This window comes from Pinus tabuliformis, chromosome 9 (assembly GCF_031772625.1).
Source record: "Pinus tabuliformis cultivar Carrire ecotype Pingquan chromosome 9, CPIR1, whole genome shotgun sequence".
Taxonomy (NCBI): Eukaryota; Viridiplantae; Streptophyta; class Pinopsida; order Pinales; family Pinaceae; genus Pinus; species Pinus tabuliformis.
Genome location: NC_142307.1, coordinates 780,723,821 through 780,735,391, shown reverse-complemented (window position 1 = coordinate 780,735,391; position 11,571 = coordinate 780,723,821). Strand labels below are relative to the sequence as shown.

At 33.0% G+C, this 11,571-nt stretch overlaps 1 long non-coding RNA gene across 1 annotated transcript; it reads left to right on the top strand.

The window, feature by feature from the left end:
- Nucleotides 1-872: 872 nt before the first annotated feature.
- LOC149151050 (uncharacterized) lies at nt 873-2,310 on the top strand. Its single transcript, XR_016262795.1, has 2 exons — nt 873-1,522; nt 1,621-2,310. It is a non-coding gene; the product is annotated as an uncharacterized LOC149151050 (long non-coding RNA).
- Nucleotides 2,311-11,571: the final 9,261 nt, after the last annotated feature.

The window sequence follows — 11,571 nt, the reverse complement described above, 5'->3', positions numbered from 1 at the left end:
CTTTTCAATGATGAATTGCTTTGACTATTACGATTTTGATAAATTTAAATTTAGCTTTTTGTGTCTTCAATAATTCATTGCTTTGACTTTTTATTGACAGTGTGAAAGTGGGTATAATTCATTGCTTTGATTTTTTATTAACAGTGTGAAAGTGGGTATAACTCATTGCTTTGATTTTTTATTAACAGTGTGAAAGTGGGTATAACTCATTGCTTTGATTTTTTATTAACAGTGTGAAAGTGGGTAAAAGCACCCAGAATCGACCACCACATTTGTCCTTTTGGTGACCTAAAAAAAATTATATAAAGCTGTGGACCGTGCAATAATCCACCACGTTCATAACTTTAATTCGAGATGTCACAGTCAACAAATTATATATGTGAGATGCCAAAACTCGTTATTCAACAATAACGGATTGATTCTTAATAGCAAATATTTGGTTCATCGCATTGATTGGTCGAGCGTAGATATTTTGGTATCGCGTGTGCAATAATTCACCACGTTCATAACTTTAATTCGAGATGTCACAGTCAACAAATTATATTTGTGAGATGCCAAAACTCGTTATTCAACAATAACGGACTGATTTTTAATAGCAAATATTTATTTCATCGCATTGATTGGTCGAGCGTAGATATTTTGGTATCGCGTGTGCAATAATTCACCACGTTCATAACTTTAATTCGAGATGTCACAGTCAACAAATTATATTTGTGAGATGCCAGAACATATATTCAACAATAACGGACTACTCGTTATTCAACAATAACGGACTGATTTTTAATAGCAAATATTTATTTCATCGCATTGATTGGTCCAGCGTAGATATTTTGGTATCGCGTTTGTCCCCATCTGCCAAAGGAGCAGGATATTCAGTTGGATCAAAGCTGGAACTCCTCCAATATAAAGTCAATGCTTCCACCAATACTTGCAATGGCTTTTGGGATTTGCAGAGAGAGTCTGGCCTGGAGACACGAAACCCTACATCGATCGTTCCCCAAGTGGAGCAATGGTAGCTGGATTTAAAGCGGCTTTTCACCAGATTGTCTCGTCCGTCCTGCAGAAGAAGGAAGCCATTCTTTAACCAGTAGCAACTTTGGCTCGCTGAAGCTCTACAAGTTCGCGTGATTGGTGTGTGTGGAGTCGCTCCCCGTTGGAAAAGTCTTGTTGCTCAAAGTAAGCTACAATAACTAGAAAGTCATTGACGTCTCTGATGCTGTGATTTGATCGCAGTCTCTCAAGATTTTTGACGGAAAAAACAACTTAAATATTTATAGAATAGTGCGAATATTATCTTATATTTAAATTCAATAATTTTGAGAAACTGTAATCAGATCACAACATCTTTAGGTGTTGTAAATCATTTTGAGCAACAATGTCTTTTCCAACGCGGTATATTTCATATACACCAATCATATTAATCTGTGGAGTTTCAACTAGCAAAGTAATAATCAGACATAACGGGAATGAAAACACAAATGGAACCCTGCGCGGCCATGTTCGTGTTGGACATGGATTAACGGTGAGTACAACATTTTACATTTAGGTAGTGTTTTTCCAATTTTCAGTTAGTTTTCCTGTTTTATGTTGTATTGGAACTTATGGGTGCTGATTTTCTAGGTTAGAATGGATAGGTTTTTGTCACTCCAAAACATAATATCGCTATTCCGAGCTCGGGAGATGATCCAGGTGCACGAGTACACAACTTTTTGGGAGCAAAAACTTAAGTTTTGGGTTTTCTGGACGAAATGATTTGCCCGGACCTGTCGGATCAAGCTGAACGAAGCCATCACGGATGTGAGAACAAAGCACAACTTCATTGGAGGAGAGGGGCTTAGCCTTCGGGTACATATGCCTTTCAGCACTCGGAAGACGAAACCGGAGGGGATGCCGGGAGCCTCAAAATCTGTGAGGTTATTTAATGATCCAGCCAATCCAGAAACGACGTTTTTTCAATCGCCTGAAGGATCAATTTTGTGGTTTCTTTGTTGGAAGAGCTGTCGGAGGAACAAGTTTGGTCTGGGGGTTTGTGCTCGGAAGGAATGCAGGAGGGAAACGCAGATATACCTTTCTTCATGGTGTAGAGGCAAGACCGGACCAGTCTTGTCTCGGTTCTGGTTTGTGGGAAAGAGCCTAGAGCTAGAGCCTTTTCTTGGGATTACACATGTTAGACTTTAGGCGAGGACATTAGAATGTTACAATTTTATAGGCAAGGTCATGATTTATGAGATTTGAAAATAAGAAGTTTTATGTTTGAGTTTAAATGGTTGGATTTAGGTATATTGGAGGTTGGAGCCTTATTTTGGGTTATGGGTTAACGTTTCATATTTTGGGTAGGAGTTTGGTTCACCTGATTGTTTTTTTAATGCTTCCAAAGGTTCAAACTTGTTTTAAAATGGGTTATTTATATATATATATATCTGAAATTAATTTTCAGTTTCCATTTAGGAATGATAACAAATATTATAAAATGTTAAAAGAATGGTCAGATTTTCAATAACCAATCAATGTCTTTACTTTCAATGAGTGGTTGGCTAATGAGTATAGGTTCATCACACAATGCTATTGTTTTTGGCATTTAAAGACAAAAAAACATCTCTAGTTTAGTTGGTTCTTATCTATTCCCAATACATTGTACCATTCCACAATGTTCTCTTCTACAACATTAGTTCTACCACATAACTCAAACCTAGCTAAATATCCTACCATTGCACTAGTGTATGCATTATTTTATATCAATTAATGAAACTTCTCAAAGAAGCTTAGACACATTGTCTTTGTGATTTCTCAGATGAATTCGATTGTTATGAATACTTTCAGTTTTTGTCAATATGATAATTGGCAACACACTTAGTTTACATACTCCACGTTTTTGAATCCCAAACTTGTGGTAATGTCATTTGCCTTGTTATCTTTTCCTCCAATACTTGCAGTAATGCCATTTGTTTTGTTATCTTTGCCTCCACTCTTGGCTCGATAAAAAATCAAAACAATTAGTCATAGGTTATGGATGTAAATTGCAATGACATACAAAGCTTATTAATAAGATTCATTATAAATGAGATGTTGATTGTCAATTTTGATGAGAAATTAATAGTCATTGAGAAAACCCAATGAAATCAAGTCATATACTTTTTCCATGTTCACATATTCCATCTCACTAATAGTGTCAAACATGTTGTTTCATAGTTATTTTACTGTATTCATAATATGACATGTTTTCACGATTATGACATGGTTATAGCTTTGGTATCTAATAAGAATATTATTTCAGCACGTCTGCAAGCCTCTCAACAACTTAGTATGTGATTCATCGTAGTCCTGGCTAAAACAATAAATGATGGGAACAAAACTCATTATTGAGAATTGAATTTAAATTTTGCAACAATCCACCAATCTTGTACAAGTTTGCTTAAGCTCATCATTAATATGATGATAGCTTTTCTTCATTGCACATAAAATTAATTTATGATTATGTTTGGAATTAATAACTCTTTTAAGCTTGGTGAAATGTTCCTGATTATGTTTAGGTATGAACTTACACAAAATGAACCTTATCAACGTCACAAAACATGAAATTAAGATTACAATAGTGAGAATTGTGATTTTGGTCATTCAATTTATAGCATCATCAAATCCTCACTCCTTTATTCTCCAAAATAATAATTCCCCTTTTCTCGTTTCCATGCATCTTCATTTATCACACTCTTTCATTTTGTTCTCCAAAATAATAATTCACCTTTCACTACAACAAAACCAGCGATTAGCGTCCCTTTTTACTTCTTTTTTTGCATCTAGAGCCCATTTTTGGTGCTATTTGCATCCATTTATCAAATATGGTGCAAAACTTGACACAAAATTTGCATCAAGTTTTGCATCAAATCTTTTACCAAGTTTAGCACCAGGTATTGCAATAGGTTTTGCACCACGTTTTGCACCAAATTTTATGCCAAGTTTTGTGTCATCCTTTGCACCAGGTTTTGTTCCAGGTTTTGCATCAATTTTGGCATATATTTTTTTTTGACATACTTTTGCATCCTCATTTGCATCCACTTTTTGCACCTACAATTGCATCAACTTTTGCATCGACTTTTGCATCCTTTTTTGCATCCTTTTTTTAAATCATTTTTTGCATCCATTTTTTCATCCATTTGTGCATCACTTTTGCGCCACGTTTTACATCGAGTTTTGTGTCTAGTTTTGCATATAATTTTGCATCTACTTTTGTTGCATCCACTTTTCCATCTTGTTTGGCATCCATATTTACATCCTCTTTTGCATCTATTATTGTACCCACTATTGCATCTAATATTTTTGTGCCACAATTGGTGCCTAGTTTGGCACCTCCTTTTGCACCCACTTTTGATTATAATTTTGCATCCACGTTTGCATCCTCATTTGCATCTAGGTTTTCATCAACTACTACATCTATTTTTGCATCCCTTTTTGTATCCAATTTTGGACCAGGATTTGAATCGGGTTTTGTGTCTCGTTTTGCATCTACTTTTGCATCGACTTCTATTGCATCCACTTTTGCATACAATTTTGCATTCACTGTTACACCCATTTTAAATTTCACTTTTTGCATCCCTTTTTACATCTTCATTTGCATCATACTTTGATTTTTTTTTTCATCTATCATTACATCCACTTTTGTTATGCCATAATTCGCACCATGTTTTGCACTCAGTATTGTATCCACGTTTGCTTCCAATTTTGCATCCATGTTCACATCCTCTTTTGCATCAAATATTGCATCTATTTTTGCATCCACTTTTGTGTCAGGTTTATGCATTGGGTTTTGCATCTCGTTTTGTGTCTACTTTTGCATCTACTTCCATTGTATCCATTTTTTTCATCCAATTTTGTTTTGCCTGTTGCATCAATGTTTGCTTCCACTTTTACATCCATTTTTGCATCTTATTTTGCATATTTTTTGTCTATTGTTACATCCACTTTTGTTGCACCATATCTTGCGCCTACCATTGCAACCACATTTGCATCCTCTTTTGTGTTCAAGTTTGCATCAGATATTGTGTATGTTTTTGCATCCCCTATTGTATCCACTTTCGTTTCATCCATTTTTGCATCTACTTTTGTGTCCGTTGTTGCATCCACATTTGTTTCACCACAGTTTGTGCCAAGTTTTACACCTACCATTGGACCCATGTTTGCTTCCACTTTTGCCTTCATGTTTGCATCCAAGTTTGCATTGACAACTGCATCTACTTTTGCATCCACTTTTGTGTTAGGTTTTTCATGTTGTTGTGCATCTACTTATGTTGTATCCACTTTTCATCCAATTTTACTTCTATTGTTGACCCCATTTCTATGTTCGCTTTTGCATCCCTTTTCCAACACTCATCATATTTTCTGCATTGATGATATTCCTTATGGCATTGACAATTATGAACAATTGATGACAATGTCAATAATATTGACAATGATGAAAATGAAGATGATGGCGATGACATGAATTGTGATTATGATGATAAAGACGATAGTGGTTACAATGACATTAATGATGATGATGGCAATGATTATGATGATGACGACGCTAATGACCTTGGCGAATCTTCCCAATTTTAGATGTTGTCATTGTCATAATCATAAGCATTATCTTTGGTGTCATCATCATCATTTTCATCTAGGTCATCATAAAAAACAATAATGGCATGAATGATGATGATGATTACAACAATGTTGATAGAAATTACATTAATGATGATGATGGGGATGATAAAAATGACAATGACGATGATAATGGTGGTGATGATGATGATCATCGATCATCTCTCAAAAATAGAGTTGTTATTTCTCTTACGTATATCAATGTGTCCTAAACAACCCTTTTCTAGCACTGATCACATTTTTTGGGTTGATGATATTTCTTACAATGTCTATAATTATAAACAATTGCAAACAATGTCCATAATGATGATGATGATGGAGCTGATGATGATGGCATGAATGGTGATTATGATGATAATGTAATGATGGCAATAACGATGACAAGGATGATGGTGATGATGATGACAATGATTATGATAATGAGAATGAACAATTACTAGTTTCACTACCATCTTCTGGATACATATTACTATCATACTTTTTAAATTTTCTGTCTCTCTTGAGGTATCTTACTATAATGGTGTTGTCAACACTAGAAAGATATCTTGTTGTAATGGTGGTTCTAATGTTAGCACTAGAAAAGTTTTTGTTAAATTTTGGTTAAAAAATATCGATTTATGCAATTATTTTGACAATCTATGTAAAAAAGTAAATAACATCCAATTATTTTGACTGTAGTCCCATTGATTATCATGAATTCAGCAGTCTGAAGACCATCTTCTACATACATATTATTATTAAACTTTTTTCATTATATCCCTCTTATATCATGTTGTAATGGCAGTATTAGCACTAAAAAAATATCTTGTTGTAATGGTGATGTTAGTATTAGCACTAAAAAAATCACTAAATTTTGGTAAAAAAAAGTTTATCATTTATTTATTTTTAATTTGGGAAATTTTTGTTTTTATTTTTTTTGTTTTTAATTCTATTTTTATGCAGTAATATTTTTTTTGGTTGAATTTTGGTAGTAACTAGTTTTTGGTCGAATCATATGTATTAACCATGTTCTTTATGCTACAAGTCTAATTGTTGGGACAAAATTTCTCTTTCAAATAAGTTGCAAAAGCTATTTTACATCCATTGTTGCACCCATGTTTACACCCACTTTTACATCCCTTTTTGCATCCTATTTTTCATCTTCATTTGCTTCTTTTTTTGCATCTATCATTACATCTACTTTTGTTGTGACAAAATTTGTTCCATGTTTTGCACATACTGTTGTACCCACGTTTTCTTCCAATTTTGCATCCATCTTCACATCCTCTTTTGCATAAAATATTTCATCTATTTTTGCATCCACTTTTGTGTTGGGTTTTGCATCTCATTTTGTATCTTCTTTTGCATGTACTTCCATTTCATCCATATTTTGCATCCAATTTTGTTTCTCATGTTGCACCCGTGTTTGCATCCATTTTTACATCCCTTATAGCATCTTGTCTTGCATCTAAGTTTGCATATTTTTTTGTGTCTATTATTACATCCACCTTTTTTGTGCTATTATTTGTGCCATATCTTATGCCTATCATTGCAACCCACATTTTCTTCCACTATTGCATCCATATTTGCATCCTCTTTTGTGTCCAAGTTTGCATCAAATATTGTTTATGTTTTTTGCATCCCATTTCGAATTTACTTTTACATCCACTTTTGATTTGTCTAGTTTTGCAACTAATTTTGTGTTCACTATTGCACCCATGTTTGGCCCATGTTTACATCCCTTTTTTCATCCAAGTTTTCCTCCTTTTTGCATTCAAGTTTGTGTCCCTTTTTTTTTACATTCATTGGAGTATCCACATTTGTTTCATCACAATTCATGCTAAGTTTTATGCCTACTATTGTGCCCATGTTTTCTTCCACTTTTTCATCCATGTTTGAGTCCTATTTTGTGTTCAAGTTTGTATGAACTATTGCATCTACTTTTTCATCCACTTTTGTTCAATTTTTCTGTCTTGTTCTGCATCTACTTATGTTGTGAACACTCTTCATCCAAATTTACGTCTATTTTTACCCCCATTTTTTTGTTTACTTTTGCATCCATTTTCCAACACACATCATATCTTTTGCATTGATTATATTTCTTATGACATTGAAAATTATGAACAACTGATGACAATGTCAATAATTATAACGATGATGATAATGAAGATGATGACGATGACATGAATTGTGATTGTTATGATAATGACAATGATGATAAAGATGATGGGAGTTACAATGACAATGATGATGATGCTAATGACCTTGGCCATTCCTCCCAATTTTTAAATGTTATCATGGTAAAAATCATAATAATTATCTTTGGCATCATCTTCCAAGTCATCATCATCTGATCATCATTATCATTATTTTCATCTTGGTCATAATCAAGAACAATAATGGCATGAATGATGATTATGATATTCATGATGAAGATGACAAAAATTATGATAAAACTTATATTAGTTATGATGATGGGGATGATGACAATTATAATGACGATGATAATGGTAGTGATGTTGATGATCATCAATCATTTCTAAAAAATAAAGTGGTTATTTTTCTTTCATATATCATGTGTCCTAAGGTTGGTGATATTTCTTATGATACCTATAATTATGAACTATTGACGAAAATATACAAAATCATGATGATGATGATCATCATGAAGAAGACATGAATGGTGATTATGATGATAATGAAATGATGACAATAATGATCACATTGATGGTGGTGATGATGGCAATAATGAAGATGATGACCCTCCCTCTAAACTAGTGAGGTACTCATAATGAGACAAAAAAGTACTCTCAAGTTGAAATATTCATATAAGAAGGGATCTAGATTGATAAGCATCAATGATGATTTACATCATCATAGCCAAAATTTTCAAAATAGTAAGGCCTTGACTAACAAGTTTATCTCTCCATTAGATCAGAGCACAATGTTGGGAGGCATAAATTTGGACACCACTGCCTTTCAAGGCACTTACCCCACCAAGATGTTTACCAGGTATGTCCTCGCATGATCATTTCCTAATCCACTATCATAATATTTGACACCAGAAAATGTCAATCCTCATGACTATTCTTATCTTGGATTAATGTACTTGACTTATGGCGATTAGTCCTAGTCAATGTCCAAATTCTCAAAGAATATTGGTCCCAGATGTTTATCCAATCCACCATTATCCCTACTAGTGCCTTTACTAGGCTTACGATTGTTAATCCTAGCCATAGTACATGACACATGGATAACATGGTGTCTACCCTCACTCCCTCTCAACCAGGGAGGAAACATCCACAAGCATAAGATTTTCTCAAGAATACCCATCATTTTCGTAGAGAATAACATCATTAATTTGTTTTCATCACATGACGACTTTATGATTAAGCATTCATAGATTTGTGGCAAAATATTTCCCCTTTTGTATTTGTGATGAAATACAATAAAAAAGTGAAAGCCAAAATCATTAAACATACACTATATTGATTTATCTAAGTCTAAACTCTAAGGTTGAAGTGAAAATTCATGTAAATCTTATATCTATGAGTTGTGCCAAACTTATGAAAACCTTATTCCCTAAGTCCTATATATAAGAAAATGAAAAAGAAAGAAAAATAAGGGCCAATAAATGGTAACTCATGTATTCACTCCCTCTTTGGAAAATATATGAATATATACACTCCTAGTCACACTTGATCACATGTATGTGATGGTTAAATCATGAATTCTTCTTTTCTCCTTGCATTTTCACTTCATCATTTAAGCACCTAATTGAGGATCTAAGGAATGTTTGTTTCCTAAGGCTCTCATGTCTACTCTTGGTTTATTTATGTCACACTACTGTCAATTTATGTGACAGAGTGAAATACATAAGTTTGTGGAGTTATTATAGAGGTGTATTGAGTTCGTAACCACACACACATGTATTACATCTCATTGATCCACATGTGTGGGTTGGAGACTCATTTCTTGACAACTTTAATGGAGACTACTTTGTGGCTTTAATGGTATAGCTTACAAAATATCTTGTTAAACATTTTGATTCATTCTTTCTTTTCCTCGAGACACTTATAATATTGAAGTCACTCCCAACAATCCATGGAGATGGGGAGTATAAATTACTTGTGCTAGAAATAGAATTGAGAAATAGAGGTTTTCCATTTGCGATATTGGAGTCATAGACATTGGATACATGGTAGTAGTCCTCAATGTTAATTAACTAAAATTGTATTGTCATAATGCGAAAAGAGGTAAACATATTGGTAACCTTGATGTCTTAATCATTTCAAATAATAACCATTCCACCCAAGTATCTCTAAGCATCAATTGCTACTACTTGGAAATTCCTCCCCCATTTTCTAATTATATGAGGTTGAACCTCACTTAATATTTTTGCTTCTTGTATCAACATTATTTATGGGTGCTTTGCATACCATTTTTCTTTTAGGAGTTTCTTTTCGCTTACTATTGACGCCCCTCATGTTCCAAGACTATTTTCATAAAAAATTTACATAGAAAGAAAGTATAAAGTGACTAAAAAGAAACATGTCTCAAGATTTAAGTGCTTGGACAATTCCACTTCATGACTCCTATATTTCCTTAACCTGGGACCAAATGGTGAACTTGATGGCCTTAAGGGAAATTGATCAATGAAAATCTAAAAAAGAGGTGATTTTTGACTTTATCACATACAATTTAATATACTAAAAAAAATATCCATAACAATTTCATCAATCAATGAATCATTAAAAAAATATCCAAAACAATTTCATCAAGCAAAGAATCATTGCATTATAAAATACAATCTATAAACATTTTGGGAAAGTTTTGCTAAAACATGCTTAAAAATCAGCATATTTAATAATAATATTTAACAATAATATGGACAATAACACATTTTGATAAATTAAATAACATATTATCAAGCCTAAAAAATGTCACTAACTGAAAACTACAAAGCATGCAACTAATGGAAGTGACCACTCAAGGCCACCACAAGACAATTAATCTATTAAGACCAAGATTAATGGGGACAAAGATCTATAAAGGACAAAGGAAAACCTATTTTAACTTTATTGTTTTATTAGCCTGGTTCAAGATGAACATTTCAAGATATCATGAAGAACATAATTAGTTTTATTGCATTAAGAAAACCCAAGCACATTCTATAACTTAGCAAGAAAGAGATGTATAACACCCATCTCAGCAACATGACACATGACATTAAGTTACTTTACTATATATAATTTAAACTCCTATCATAAAATCACAAATTTAGCATGAATGGAATGTTTAAAATCCATTTTTATAAAAACAAAATATAATTTTTCTTATAGAAAAATATACCAAAAACTAAATATATTTTTCTAGAAAAAAAAAATACTAAAACTAAATATATATTTAAAAAAAAACTAAAACATAAGCAAACTAGAATTTGAATTTGACATTCTTGGTCACTTTCGGAAACATATGGTGGAATGTAATCTCTTTATCCTCATCTTTAGCTTTTTCCTAAAAAATAAAAGCATACAAAAGTGGGAAAGAGCCATAAAGCATGGGGAAGCTTTTTCCTAAGCACAAAAGCATCTAAAAAGTGGAAAATTCCTTTTTTATATGAGGAAACATTATTCACCCAAAAGATTTTTCCCAAATTGAACTAATGAGGAATTTTGGAAATCTTCATAGCCTCCACTTTCCTATATATTAGAGGCTTGGCCATTGAAAAAATGATGGGAATTTTGTATTGTCACGCTCTTGAGATCTGTCTTGAGAGGGAGAGTTTTGGAGCTATGAGTTGGGGGAGGTGATGTTGCAACTATATCTGATTGTTGTAACTTTCCTCCAACTCCTTTATTCATATAGATCAGTTGTTCTTCCTTCCATATGTTTCTATGCATTCTTTACTTCTTCTATTTAACTAATGTATGCATGGGTTTTTGGTTTATATTTATTTAT